This window comes from Apium graveolens, chromosome 4 (genome assembly GCF_009905375.1).
Source record: "Apium graveolens cultivar Ventura chromosome 4, ASM990537v1, whole genome shotgun sequence".
In the NCBI taxonomy this organism is placed as follows: Eukaryota; Viridiplantae; Streptophyta; class Magnoliopsida; order Apiales; family Apiaceae; genus Apium; species Apium graveolens.
In genome coordinates, this window is record NC_133650.1 from 14372374 (window position 1) to 14388927 (window position 16554).

Genomic DNA, 16554 nt, shown 5'->3' on the forward strand with positions numbered 1-16554 from the left:
TGGCTCACAGTCAGTTCAAGATGCTCCTCTAGCCTGAGCAGGTTTTTCTAGTTCCTTGAAGGTCTGGATCTTCTTCCAAGCTTTCTGTTGTTTTCTTTAATTTGATTCTGGAGCTGCCTGTGGAATTCTAGTTCATCAGATTCTGAGAGATCTAGCATTTCTTGCATCTCCAAGAGAGTCTCATTGCTAGAGATACTCAATTGGTCTTCTAGTCTGAAGAATCTTCTCACACCCTTGTCATCCATGAATTCCATCAGCCAGTAGGGCCTTAGATGCACTCTTCTCCCTGTGTATGGGATGATTAGAGTCTTTGGGAGTGCATCTTTAGCTCTAACACTCCTCAGCTCTTCAATCTTCTTCAATACTAGTCTTCTTGCAGTTACATTGAACCCAAAGTTTTTCTTGAAGGATGAATAGACTTTGATCAACACAGCTTGGCTTTCTTGAAGTATCCTGTGAAGAGGCCACTGAATCTCCCTTCCTCCTTTGTACTTGAACACCAACCTTTCAGGTAGGTTTCTGTATGCATCAATTGCCCTTACTTCATCCAGTTCCTCCAGATAAAGGTTTAGATTTGAGAATTCTTTGATGTCACACAAGTACAAGTAGTCTCCCCTGTTGACCTTGGGTTGAGCTTTAACTACTAACTTGGATTTGAGAGGTGACAGCTTCACTTTCTTGACTTCCCTTGATTTTGTCCTTTTTGGCTTGGTAAGGATTGGCAAGTTGAAGTCAGGAATTGGTAATTTATCCTACTCTATTGGCTCATCCTTTGGCACAATAGGCTCTCCATGTATATTCCTATAAGGGTCCACCACCCTTATGTCTTCAAATACCACAGAGGGCTTTGATGCTTGAGTTTTAGCTGGTGTGGATTCCTTAGGAAATTGATCTTCCAATTCCTTGTCAACAACATCCAGTTTCCTTTTTGTTCTTCTAGCCAATTCCTTCTTTCTTGGGGATTTCTTCTGTTCTTCAATCTTCTTCTTTGATTCAGCAGCTTCAGATGGTTGAGAGGGAATTTGTTGAGAAGAGTTTACAGCCTGTAGCTTGGCCAAGCTGACAATCTGCTCTTTCTTTTGTTTAGATTTCTTAGCATTTAAAGCAGCTTGCCTCTTTTCCTTCTTTAATCTTGCTTTCTCTTCTTTCTTTGCTTGAGCAAATTATGGATGTCCAGCTACCACACAAATTTCCTTTCCATTTCTGAATATCTTAGCAATTCTCCTTTTTGAGGCTGAATCAGCTGGATCTTTATAGAAGACAATGGATCTTAACAGAAGCTTCTTTTCATCAGGCTTGGGTGTCTCATACACAGTGTCCAAGGGATTCTTCAAAGATGACTTTGGATGATTTGCCCTTGGTTTGAGAATTATTTCAGCCTTTTATGATTTGATGCAGGAAGATTGTCATTTCTCCAGATAGTTCATGCTCATCTCATTCACACTGATTGGCTTGACATGAGAGTGATGGATGGCTGACTTAACTGACTCATTGACTAGTTTAAACTTTTTTTGTATCTCCTCATCAATCTTATCCCAGTTGATCAAACTCAACTTTCCTTTTTCAACAACTTTCAAATTTGTTGTTGCTGCTTTAATTAGATCTATACCATCTGCAACTGGTGGCTTGGAGATAGTAATTGAAGGTCCTCTGTTGGTCCTTTCTCCCCCTTACTTGATTCTCTCTCCCCTTTTTGTTATCATCAAGTTGAGGAGTTAGGCCTTGTGCTTTAGCCAGTTGCATGAGAAGATTTGTCTGAGTCTGTTGATTTTGAAGAAGAATAGCCACTAAATCTTCAATAACTTGAACTCTATTTTCCAGCTTGGCTAGCTTCTTTTCAGAGTCTGATTCACTCCTCAATCTTAGTAGTAGATATTGCATGGTACCATATGGCATTACTGAATCCAGCTTCTCAGAGTTATAGATCTTCAAGTCAGCTATATCTCTTTTCAATTCATCCACACTGAGATTCTGTCTTAAGTGTTGGATCTTCATTAGATGTAGAGAGTCTAGGTGAGCTTGAAGAACAGCCTTGGTACCAGCATCTGAAGTTTCCTGAAGGGCCTGTTGAATAGCTAATACTTGTTTGACCAAAGACACCTCAAATTGTCCTGGTGCAGATTCCTTTGCCCATGCCCATTCAGGTAATCTTAAAGCAGAACTTGGGTCTTCAGTTCCCCCTAAGTTCATGCTTCCATCCAAAGAACCAGAGTCATCATCATTAGAATTTACTCCAAATTCTTCAGATGGCTCTCCAGCTTGAGAAGGCATCATGTTAACAGCAGCTTTATCTCTTTGAAGAGATTCTGTGGTGTGCACCAAATTCAAAGTCTGCTCTGCCTCCACATTGCCCTGAGCAGCCAACAATTGATAGGCTGACACAGGATGAGTAAAAGTGTCAGCATCCAAGAAAATGTTATCAATTTCAGCTTTGTAATGTTGCTGAAATTGTCTTCCCTTTTCAGCATCATCCACAATCATTGACTCACTAGCAATGGCTGGATCCACCCTTATTTCTCCTGTACCTGCATTTCTCTCATATTCTCTCTTTTGTTGCATCAGGGTCTCACCCTGGCTCCCCACCCTCACACCCTCACCTTCACCTACTAAGGTGGCACTCCTCTCATTCACTTTTGCCAATCCTGAACAAATGGATTGCTGAGATTCATTCTTTTCCTCTCCTTTTGCCTGGGAGCAACCAGCCTCTCACTCAAAGCACTCTCCTCTCTCAGTCCTAAGAGTGATTGTATTACCACTAAATCTTCTGCACTAGAAATAATTGAAGTTTGAAGTTGTGCAGAGACACTCGACGGATAAGTGATATCCATCGGGTGAGTGCTATCTGACGGATAACTGCTGTTAAGCTTATCCGTCGGGATACAATCACTACTCGACGGATGAGCAATATCCATCGAGAGAGTAAAAATGAATGAGGTGGGAAGAGAAACTATTGTTGACTCTGTGTTGATTGAAGTTATTTGAGGCACGGATGTCACAATAGTATCTGAAAGAATTGGCAAGTGAGCCAACAAATCATCTAAAAGATGATGCTCACTTGCACTAGATTTTGGCTTCCCCAACAGAGTTAAAGAAGGGGAATCAGGAATTGAAGTGTTTATCATATCCACTTCTAGTGAGTTAGTTGGTGAGGATGGTGTTTCAGTGGCTTCTATTATAAGAGATTTTGGCTGTAACTCCACATTTATTGGAGCCACATCAATCTGAATTTGAGAAGGTGCAGGGACTGTGTCTTTAGCACCAGTTTGCACTGTGTGTGTGCCCTGTGCATTCTCAGTTGTTTTGGATTTCTTCTTTCTAGTATAAGTTTGGGTGAGCTTGTGTCCCTAACCCTTTTGGCCTGTACTCTTGGATGAGAGCTTTGTTCAATAGCCACATCCTTTTGGGAGGATGCAGCTAGAAGTGAGCTTTTGTCCTTTTTAAGCACTGCAGTTTGTTGGGAAACTGCAGTGTGGCTAGGCTGGGATTCACTCAACTCTCCAACCTTATCATTGGGGTTTCTTTGATGTTCACCCCTTCCCTCACCTATCTGACCCTCCTTCACACTCCCCTCTTTGGCTTTGGTAGATTTTTCAACTGATACCTTTTGAGAGATACCAGAGGGGGTTTTTTTTGATTTGGATTTGGAAATTACAGTTGTTTTGACAGCTTTGGTAGGCAACTGTTTGGTCATTGTCACAGTTGCTATAGCTATGCCTGAAGTCAAAGAAATAGAGGAGATTGGAATAGTTGAAGGTATGGATGAACTTACCTCACTTACCTGAGGTGTCAGCATTACAGGGAAATAGAATATTGGCACATCCCTATGGTGGTTGGCTCTGTTCAAACCTGCAATGATTCTTCTCTCTTGAACCCAACAAGCTAATTTGTTGTTTGGGTTCTCAAGTGCAATTTCTTGACAAAGATGGTTAGCCAATAGCATAAAAAATCTAGCATAATATATGTTCTTTCCCCTTTTGGCTAACTCACCTAGTTTAAAACCTAACTCATATATGACAAGGTCACTGAAATTGTAAAATTTGTCTGTAACTAGCATGTATAGCATGTTAAGCATGGAAATGTTCACAGAATCAAAATTACTGAATTTTCCAGAGAAAACTTTAGTTACAACATCACACATAAAACTTCATTCCTTCCTAAGACCTAATCTCCTAATATCATTTAGCTTATTAGTAGGAAGTGCATAATGCATGGAATTAAGCATATTGATCAAAACAGTGTCAGTGTGTGGTGAAGTTACATTATCATCAGGAATCTTGAAACATGCTTTTATCACATCACTATTGATACAGAATTTATTACCTTTGATGGTCAGAGTGATGGTTTTGTCAGTAGAGTTGTAAATTGCAGAGGTCCACATCTCTTCTACAACTTCACAAAAGATTGTGGGTGATTCAAGCATGGCAAAACTTAACTTGCAGTTCTTCACGAAGTCCATCATCTTGTGATAGTCTTCTGATTGATGAATGCCCTTGTTGACCAAAGCAGTGAAGTTGTTCTTCTCATAAATGAACCCAGTCTGAGATATAATCTTTACTACAGGTGCCATTGTTAGAGAAAGAAAGCTTGAAGAGAAAAAGGATTTTTGCTTGAGAGAGAATGAAATAAACACAGTTGAATTTGAGAATGATAAAAGAAAATGATTAGAATGAAATAAGCTTTTATACTTTGCTCAAAAACAACGGATAAAGATAATAAATAGAAGTAAATTACCCAATAGAAATTGCCTAAATTAGCCGTTTTAAGAATAAACTGTAAAAATTCCACTCATTATCCGTCGTGTAATGCTTATAAACTGTAAGTATACTCGATGGATAATGTTCAGGGAATTAACGGTTAAGATTTAGACACCTCGACGGATGAGGATAAACTGTTATCCGTCGAGTTTTAAAAGATTCCAGAAAAATAATTGATTTTTATTTGCACATTGTATATCGACGGATGACTTAACTCGATGGATAATGGTCATCCGTCGAGATGTAAATTTTGACTTAGTCAAAATTTCATTCATGACTAAAAATCAGTTAAGTTTCTGGCTACTTTTCAACTTGTAAAATAACTCAGATAGATTCAAGAGAAATTAAGCATACCTAACTCACTTACCAACCTAGAAAAGGTGGATTCATCCGGTGGCTTGGTAAATATGTCTACAAGTTGCTTCTCACTTGGAACAAAATGTAACTCTACAGTACCATTCATTACATGTTCCCTTATGAAATGGTAATTGATGTCTATGTGCTTTGTCCTTGAAGTTGCACTGGATTTTCAGTGATGGCAATTGCACTTGTGTTATCACAGAAAATAGGAATCCTCTCAACTTGCAAACCATAGTCTAGCAATTGATTTTTCATCCATAAAATATGTGCCCAGCAACTGCCAGCAGCAATATATTCAGCTTCAGCTGTAGAAGTAGAAACTGAATTTTGCTTTTTACTGAACCAGGACACAAGCTTGTTTCCTAGAAATTGACAAGTTCCTATTGTGCTTTTTCTGTCAATTCTGCAACCTGCATAGTCTGCATCTGAATAACCAGTTAGATCAAAACCAGAATCTCTAGGATACCAAATGCCAAGTTTTGGTGTTCCCTTGAGATATCTGAAAATTCTCTTAATAGCTATTAAGTGAGACTCTCTAGGATCAGCCTGAAATCTAGCACATAAACATGTAGCAAACATTATATCTGGCCTACTAGCTGTTAAGTACAGAAGTGAGCCAACCATGCCTCTATAGCTTGAAATGTCCACAGACCTTTCAGTAGTGTTTAGTTCAAGCTTAGTTGCAGTGGCCATGGGAGTTTTTGCAGATGTGTAATCCATTAGATCAAACTTCTTTAAAAGATCAAAAATATATTTAGTTTGACTAATGAATATTCCATCACTAACTTGCTTAACTTGTAAACCAAGAAAGTAAGTTAGTTCTCCCATCATACTCACTTCATACTTACTTTGCATCAGTTTGGCAAACTTTTTACAAAGTTTCTCATCTGTAGAGCCAAAGATAATATCATCTACATAAATTTGAACAAGAATGCTAGAGCCATTAACATTTCTGAAAAATAAATTTTTATCTACAGTACCTCTTGTGAAGTGATTTTCCAAAAGGAACTTTGATAAAGTGTCATACCAGGCTCTAGGTGCTTGCTTCAGTCCATAAAGTGCTTTTAGTAGATAATAGACATACTCTGGAAAATTTGGATCTTCAAAGCCAGGAGGTTGACTAACATACACTTCTTCCTCCAAATCTCCATTCAGAAAGGCACTTTTGACATCCATTTGATAGACCTTGAAATTGGCATGGGCTGCATAGGCTAAGAAAATTCTGATGGCTTCAAGTCTTGCAACAGGAGCAAATGTTTTATCAAAATCTATTCCTTCTTGCTGGCAATAGCCTTTAGCAACCAATCTGGCTTTGTACCTTACTACTATGCCATTTTCATCCATCTTATTTCTGAATACCCATTTGGTGTCTATTGGATTCTTTCCTTTAGGCTTGGGTACCAGCTTCCAAACTTTATTCCTTTCAAATTGGTTTAGCTCCTCCTGCATAGCTAAAATCCAATCATGATCTAACAAGGCTTCTTCTACCTTCTTTGGTTCTTCCTTTGACAGAAAGCTGCTGTATAGACATTCTTCTTGAGTTGCTCTCCTGGTTTGAACTCTAGAAGAAACATCACCAATAATCAGTTCAAAGGGGTGATCTTTTGTCCATTTCCTTGGTTGAGGTAGATTAGCTCTAGATGAAGAGACCTCAATATTGTCTTGATGTGTGATTGAGTTTTGATTGCTAGAAACTCCCCCTGAGTTTGTGGATCTTTGATTTGAGAAAGGGGTACTTTCTATAGGTGACCTTCCTTAATTTTCTGCTCCTTTAGATAACCCGACGGATGGTGAATTTTGAGTCTTGACGGATGAGGCAGGTTGTCTTCCGACGGATAACACAGATTGCCTTCCGACGGATGAAGCATTATGTAACTCGATGGATGTTGAGTTATGTGCTTCATTGGTGGTAGATTTGTCTGCATTATCCTTAGACACTGTTTCTTGATCACTCTCATCATCACTTTCATCACTGACCATCTCAACATTGTCGAATTTGAGGCTCTCATGGTAATATCCATCTTTTAGTCCTTCAATCTTTTTATCATCAAACACAACATGTATAGATTCAACAACAATGTTGGTTCTTAGATTGTAGATTCTATATGCTTTACCAACAGTATATCCAACAAAAATTCCTTCATCTGCTTTAGCATCAAACTTCCCATATTGATCAGTTTGATTTCTCAGAATATAGCATTTACAGCCAAAGACATGAAGAAAGTTTAGAGTTGGCTTCTTGTTCTTGAACAATTGATAAGGTGTCATGCATCTTGCTTGATTAATCAGAGAGATGTTCTAAGTGTAGCATGCAGTGTTTACAGCTTCAGCCCAGAAATATGTTGGTAATTTTGATTCTTCAAGCATTGTCCTTGCAGCTTCAATAAGAGATCTATTCTTTCTTTCCACTACTCTATTCTGTTGTGGAGTCCTTGCTGCTGAAAACTCATGCAAGATCCCATTTTCATCATAAAATGCTCTCATGACATAGTTCTTGAACTCAGTTCCATTGTCACTCCTGATTCTTCTAACTTTGAAATCAGGATGATTGTTAACTTGCCTTATGTGATTGATGATGATTTCACTAGCCTCATCTTTAGACTTTAGGAAATATGTCCAAGAGAACTTTGAGAAATCATCTACAATTACTAGGCAAAATCTTTTTTTTGAAATTGACAATACATTGACTGGTCCAAACAAATCCATGTGAAGGAGTTGTAGAGGCTCTTCAATTGCTGAATCAAGTTTCTTCCCGAATGATGCTTTGATCTGCTTCCCTTTTTGGCAGGCATCACACAGTCCATCATTTGTAAACTCCACTAGAGGAATGCCTCTAACTAGCTCTTTCTTTACCAGCTCATTCATGGTCTTGAAATTTAAATGGGATAGCTTCTTGTGTCATAGCCAACTTTCATCTTGACTTGCTTTACTGAGAAGACAAGTTACAGATTCTGCTTTAGTTGAGTTGAAGTCAGCTAGATACACATTTCCGCTTCTCACACCAGTGAAAACCACTTTGTTGTTTTGATTGTTAGTCACAACACAGGCTTCTTTGTTGAAGGTTACTGAGTTGCCTTTGTCACAAAGCTGGCTGATACTCAACAGATTGTGTTTGAGACCATCCACTAAGGCAACCTCTTCAATGATGACATTATCCTTTGAAATCAAGCCATATCCCACAGTATAACCTTTGCTGTCATCTCCAAAAGTGATACTTGGGCCAGCTCTCTCCCTAAACTCTGTGAGCAGGGTAGAATCACCAGTCATGTGTCTTGAACAGCCACTATCCAAGAACCAAAGATTCTTTCTGTTTCCCTGCACACATCAAAATTAAATCAAGTTAATTTTGGTACCCAAGTTTCCTTGGGTCCTGCCTTGTTAGCTTTCTTCTTCTGTTTCTTAGGCCTTATCTCATTTGACTTAGGAATTTCAGATTCTTCATTAGTCAATTGGGTTGTACCTTTGAAACCACTAAATGCAACAGAATTATCATGCATGTTATGGCTAACAGGAAATGGCATGCTTGGTGCAAACATGTTATTCCAGTAAGGCATGCTAAATGGCATTTGAGGCATATTGTATGCAGCATAATATGGATTAGGTGCAAATGGCATATTAGCAAACTGTGCATTCATGTTCTGTGTAGGCATAGCATTAACAGGCATGGGAGGCATGGCATTCATGTTAGGAAATTGAGGCTGAACAGACATGGGAGTAGGCATGGCAGATTTGCAATTAACAGACAAATGATTTACACTACCACATTTGACACAGATTTTTTTTCTAGGAGCATATTTATCAGGTGTGTAGTTATTGTGTTTGTTAATCCCTACTTTACCATTCCTATTGTTTTTCCTTTTAGTCTCTGTTTTTACCTCTATCTTCTCAAGTCTGTCACTTAACTGTTTGAAAGTCATATGACCAACATTAGCCTTTTTCCCTTTCTTAGCTTGACTTGACTCTCCTGAAACAAAGTTCTTGGAAACAGACCCATACTTTTCATTTAACTTGATTAATTTGGCTTTGCTAATGGGTTTGCTTACAGCCGACGGATGAGGATTTTTATCATTCGACGGATAACACTTTTTGTTATCCGACAGATAGTCCCCATCATCCGTCGAGTCTACATCTGTCAGCAACCCATCTACCAAAATAGGTTCTAGTTTCTCCTTATTCTTTTTCCAGGCTTCATCACAAAAAGACTCAATTCCTTGAACCTTGGTGATTTGAGCATGAACATCCCTAGATGTTTTCCATGCTTTAATCGCCTCTTGTTCACGCTCGAGCTGCTTCTTCAAAATTTCTTCCTTTTTCAAGGACTCTGTTAATTCCTCCTTGGCAATCTTACACTCAATTTTTACTTTCTCAAACTCAACAAACTGAGACTCAAGCACATTGTTCCACTCACTTAAAAACAAATTGTTTTCTTTAATTTTAGCATTTTCTTTAGTGAGAGACTTAAGTGTAACACACAAATGATACAATTCTATAGACATGTCATTTATGGCATCATTACACTCAGCTTTAGATAAATGTGCAAGGTTTGTAGTGATTACCTGATTGCTTGAGGAATTTGTCTCTATTTCATCAGACTTGGCCATTAGGGCTAGATTGACATAGCTGACATCTTCATCTTCATCCAAACCATCAGCTGCCCAGTCATTCTCTTGTGTAATAAAAGCCCTTTCCTTTTGTTTGAGTAGATCAAAGTATTTTTGCTTGTAATCTACAGACTCAACCCTTTTCTTACTGGAATCTGACTTTCTACACTCATTTGCAAAATGCCCTGCCAAGCCACATTTGAAACATTTGAATTTTGACTTATCCACCATGTTTCTATTTGGCTTGGCTGCTCCAAAGTTCTTTTTGAACTTGAGCTTGGCAAATCTTCTTGAAAGGAATGCTAGGTGCTCATCAATGTCCTCCATGTCATCTTGGCTCAATGATTCTTCACTTTCTGCAGCTAGCCCCTTACCCTTGCTTTCACAGACCTTTGAAGTTGATTCCACAGCTTCCATCTTCACTTCTTTCTCCTTTTCCAGATCAGCAACTAGTGCAATGGATCCTCCTTTCTTCTTTCCTCTCTCCATTCTTTCATCCTGCTCTATCTCAAGCTCATAGGTTTTCAGAATGCCATACAGTCTCTCTAAAGTAAACTTCTTATAATCTTGTGAGTTTCTCAATGAGACTGTCATTGGTTTCCATTCCTTTGGAAGAGATGTGAGAAATTTCAGATTGGAGTCTTTAGTCTGATAGACTCTTCCATGCAACTTAAGAGCATTTAGTAATTTTTGGAATCTACTAAAAATGTCAGTGAGTGACTCACTTTCTTCATTGTGAAAATGCTCATATTGCTGAATCAGGAGCTGCATTTTATTTTCTCTTACTTGCTCAGTACCATCACAGATTATCTGTATTGTGTCCCAAACTTCCTTGGCAGTCTTGCAGTTGATGATGTTATCAAACATGTCTTCATCAACACCATTGAACAGAATGTTCATGGCCTTTTTATCTTTCCTGACTTGTTCAATATCAGGATCAGACCATTCATGCCTTGGCTTTGGAACAGATGGCTCATTTCCTGTTGCAGCTCTCATTCGAACATGAGGGCATCTTTCTATGCAGTCCACGTAGGCCTCATCTTGAGAAAGCATATGAAGATGCATCTTTACCTTCCAATGATGGTAATTATCTTTATCAAGAAAAGGAATCTTGACTTCAACATCTTTCTTGTTCATCTTGCTGAATTGTTTTGATCTTTAAACTCTTTGTAGATTAAGAGCTTGCTCTGATACCAATTGTTAGTCCCTTAACAATATAGCAAGAATTACAGAAGGGGGGTTGAATGGAATTCTTGAACCTTTTTCTTGAAATAAAAATGTTCAACTCGATTAAAGATGTATTTGTTTTGATTAGCACAATGCGGAATGTAAACTTAAAAGAATCAAAACATAAGTAATTAAAAACAAGAGTCTTTAAAAACTTTCTGGTGGATTTAAACAATTCCACCAGAGATATATATAATATATCGAGAGGACTCTGTGTGCAGAAATGCCCACAGCTGCTTACAAATTGAACTGCTGAGAATACAGGAAATGCTAAAGATTAAGCTTACAAAGATTTCTCTGTTTTTGTGTTTCTCAAGTATCTCAGTTATTTTTCTATTTGCTACTCTCTTGGTTTATATAATACCAAGATTACAAAGTCAAAAAGGCTGAACAAATATAAAATCTAACAGTCTTAATCTTTGCTGCTTTTCATCCTCTATTACCCAGTTAATGGGCTTCCACAATGTGTTTGTATCCAACTCGACGGCTGTGTGTCAGCTTTCACTGTTTAACTGATGTTTGAATTCTTGATATGATCATCCGTCGACTTTCAGATCATCCGTCGATGACTTAATTGATCATCCGTTGACTGCTATGTTAAACATCCGTTGATAGTCATTTGATCATCCGTCGAAGGCTTTGTTAATCATCCGTCGGTATCTATTTTGGCACTTGACTTCATTTCATTTATACAGAATTACAAGACATTACTTATGTACAATTAATCAACCTATTCTGCATATCTAGTTAAAGTCAACATGACTTATATGCTACTACAGATTCTATACAAAGGTGCATACATCACTGTGCTACAAACTTATTATTACATAAGCTACTCACTCGATGGATTATAAGTTAATCATTCGTCGGGACTATAATGAGTTATCTGTCAGGACTATAATTCTTATCCATCGAGTGCTACAATATTTCACTAAGTAAAATCTACTTAGATGTTTTGTTTAAGTGATCATCAGGTACACAACATATTCACAACAGGGTCACAGTACTCAGTAGTTGGTTGACTTTTAAGATTAAGTATTGATAAGGGAAATGGAACTCGTGACAACTCGAATCCCCGACCCCGGATTTGGGGGTGTTACAAGCTCGGAATTTATATTAACATCAGCAACGAAACCTCCACCTCAACTAGCACCTCAGTCGCCGGAAAAATAACAGCACTTCGAACTTGTGTTTTTGGGAGAGAAATGCAGAGAGGGAGAAGAGAAGAGAATATTGTGTGGTGTGTTTCATCAACAACTTAGGCCCTCTATTTATAGTAGAGGCTAAGTGTAACTTACAACCTTGATATTAATAGACTTTAATATATATTAATATCAGAAATCAAAACTGCTCATTTAATACATAAATCAAAACTCTTGATTTTGAATTTAAATAAAATGTAACAGCTTTTGTATTTAATCCACACATTAAATCAGTTTTAATGTTTTTAATTATGAATCTTTATTTATCAGTTACATGTCCAGATTCATTGAATCTGACTCAGCCCACTTACAAAGTGACCAAGCCCAACAGAGACAATAACCCAGCCCGACTGATAAATTAATTCTAATTAAAAAATTAAATCATAAATAAATAAAATCCTCACTTTATTTATTTTCAATGTGGGAAAAATGACACATTCTCCATTTCAAGCTTTTACAAGCTATTAGTTTCAACTCTATTTCTCTATGGATTTCATTAAGAAAAATTCTTCAAACCATACATGAAAGTTTAAGTTCACATATCATGGAACAACTTCCAATCATTAGATTTTAGGATTATTATCAAGAACATAATAAAACTATGATCTAAAAATCTAATTTTTCTAACACATACCAGTAATTATTATGTGTTATCTCTTACTTTTTGTTGTTAATTCATGTCACCGGTGATTAACTATTTTATAAATCTGAACAATTATTTTCATTTGCTATGGTCCATTATAAAACACAAAATTTATACTAATGTGATTCTTGAAGATTACTCTATCTTTTGTTTAACATAGTTAAGTGTGTTGCTAGATAAGGAAACTTACAGTTCAAAATGGTCAGTTTTATTCATAATCGATCAGATATATATTTAAAAATCACTGGCTGAGATCTCGTCGTTTGACCCTGATCGTTCATATTATTTGATCGTTGTTAATCACCATAAGTGATCACGTGCACGATCGGTTTTGAACTTTTCGATTCATAGAAAATGTCGTTATTTTTGAAACACGTACCACCAAGTGGCAATATGGGACATTTTATATTAGCAGAAAAGTTTATAATTGATCATCATACTTGGTCGGTTATGTTACTTTATATTTTTATTGACCAAACACAAAATCGATATTGGTCAAATCTTCTCCGACAATCAATTATGTAACGATCAATTATAATACGGTCGATTTTATAGCAGAAGCCAAGTAGAGAGCTTTATAATCGATCGTATGATAACCGATCACTCCAATAAGAAGGTGGTTAGTTTTCTGAAAATTTAAATGATAAAAAATAGTTAATTTTATAAATAATAAGTCAATTTTTTGGGATGTTTGAAAAAAATTAGAGATTGCTACGGTGTTATACACAATTCCTATACCAAAACCAATATAACTATTTTACCTATATTGATATTACACCATTCTTACACTAAAATCAAACCAAATTATAACATACAACAATCCAGTCCATAACAAAAATAAAACTAAAAATGATAATCCATCCAAACACTGTTTCAAGCAAATAATTGCAAATTTTAATCAAAATTATTTTTTTGTTAATTTTTTGGCAAACCCAAATTCGAACGCATTTAACACTCGGATTTATTTATGCCATGTCAGCCACATAACCGACCATGTATAACCGGTCAATTTCACACTCGAATCATAGAAAATGTATAGTATATATTTTTTATTGGTACGGGTATTGGTTATATTTGTTGTTGTCAATCGTTGCAAAATGTATCGTATGATTAAGGGACATGTTCAGAACTTACTCTGATACCTTAAAGTTTTAGTCCAACGTCAAGATGAATATTATCTTATTAGAGTTCCGATTTCGAACTTGACGCAATCATAATTTTCAAATTCATAATTTAGCTACAAAAAAGTTTGATAATTTAAACTCACTTCGAAAACTAGAATTGGTTCTTAAGGTTCAAATATGATAAGTTCATCTCGAGTTCGACTCTGTTATATATGCAAATTATGTAAAAGTATTAAGCAAATATATAATTGTAGTATTTATAATATATAAATAATGTAGATAAGTAACAACTTGATTAGGTTCGTTACATTTTTCTTTGACAAATATGACTTATAAAATATTTATTTTAAGAAATGTTCGGGATGAGTTAGGGTCGTGTTAACAGAGGAATTTGGTTAACAGAGATTTGAGGTTCGCCGACGGAATCAAGATCTGCAGCGGTGTTCGGTGATTAGGGAAATCACTGGAATGCATTGATTTGTGCTTAAGAAACGATTGAGATTTTTTGGGTTTATGGTTGCCTTTTCAGAGCTCTCAAATATGTACCCCACATTATGCCTATGTACCTCCTTTTATAGGAGATCAAGTCGGGGGTAGTTCTTGGGGAACAAAAAACCTAGATGGACTTGGCTTCTCATTCTATGGCCCTATTAGGAGTTGTCGAACCAACTTCTTATTATAATTAACTCAAACATTGATTTGCTTTAGGAGTGCCCAACGATACGGCCTAGTCCCAAAGGCCCGGGCTCGGTTACGACTTCGAAACTTCACGGATAAGGAAACTCCTCGGCCGATGGATATCCCATCCACTACCGCTATCTTCTTCGATCGTAACCACAGGTATAACCATGACTTACCCTAAATGCTCAAGCGCATCATTTCCCCCTGATGAGGATAACGCATCAGACTTTCAGACAAGTGATCCCAAGCGTATAACTGTAAAGTGCAAGATAACCCAAAATCTCCCGACAAGGACAACCCGACGAATATAGAGACAGGGCTCCCAAAGTACACACTAAGTGTTTATGACTGTCCCCTATGAGGAAAACTCGGAAGACTGCAGAACGAAGCCTTCAATATATTTTCCGGGACGACGGGCTCCCGGAGGACCCTTTTCCTTATTAGGGAGCGCCCTAAGAAGGTTGGAGTCCTCCGAAGGCTCCCTGCATTCTTAGGGCGCTCCCTAGGCATTGGAGGTCCCTTCGAGACTCCTCCTCTTCACTTGTACTCTTTTAATGTTTCATTTACTTCTCAGTTTAGTTATGGGAGCAACCTCCTTGTTAATCCTTTCAAGTTATTTCACTTGCATTGCGGAGCGGCCACCCTGTACGGCCATATATCACGGGGCACGCCCTAGGACGGTTCGGGGACATTTCCCTGGAGCCTGGATCATTCTTTATTCCTTGATTGCTTTACTCTTTCTCCATTAGCTAAAAATCATCTTATATATACTCTTTAGTAATACTTATTCTTCGTCGTCGTCTTCTACTAAAGTGATCGTCATAGCATCATCATATCGGTCGTTGCAGCATCGTCGTCGTAGCGGCGATCGCACGCCCCTTTTACAATGGTTGTTGTAATCTTCCGTTGTGATGGTCGTCGTAAACCTTCATGTAAAACTTCACCAATCCCCGTTGTAACTTCTCGTCATCATAAGTCATTGTAAGCGATTCCCATATTGGGCTAGCGCTATATAGGGTGCGCCTTAGGCTCGGGAGACGCGTTCTCCGGAGCTCGTACTCCTTCCTCGGTGGTGATATGACCCATTTCCCTAAAGATCCGATAAAATACCCATGACGATTTTATGGTATAACAACTACCCCCTCCAGATTTTCTAGTTTGTTAAAAAAATAAAGTGAAAAATCTTTTTTACTTCCTTCGATATTATATGATTAACTTCAATTTTATTTTCTGCGATATCTTCGCTTTATTGTTTGCTTATAAACTTCCCTCTATAAATATGCGTAAATTTTCGTCTTCTATAAAAAAGTGCTTGAGTTGATAAAATTTATCTTAAAATTTTCTTCCAAATTTCCTTGTCAAGTGCTTTAATTTTTATTCTGTGAACTCTCATAAATAATTTTCATAAATATTCTCCATAATATTTTCCGCAAAAAAAAAAATTAATCCTTCTCCGCCTTCGGTACCATACGGGGTGTGCTCAACCCCCCGGGAATTATTTCGGGGGTTCAAATTTCGAAAAAATTGAATTTTAGCTTCCTTTTAAACCTTCTTACTTATTCGATTTATTTTTAGCTCCCATCTTCCAAAATACCCACTTCAAGAACACAAAACTCACTTTCTCCACAATCTTCAAGAAGCTTGGTTTAACTTGTTCTTGGCTCCATTTTTATTTTAGCTTCAACCCACTCATCATCCATCTTCCAAGGTACTCGCCCATGTCTCTCTTTTCAATTCTCTTCATGTTGCTACTAGATGAAAGAATTTTGAGCTTCTTCCAACTCTTAAATCTTGGGTGGAAATTTCTTTTACCTATATCTCTCGGCAATCTATTATTAACAACTTCTTCCCAACTTCTTTCACTGTAAAAGAATATGTATGATATTCTATCTTCACGACTTGTCTCAAACAAGAACAAGAGAAAGAAACAAAACAATCATAAAATTTTTTATAGATATTCAC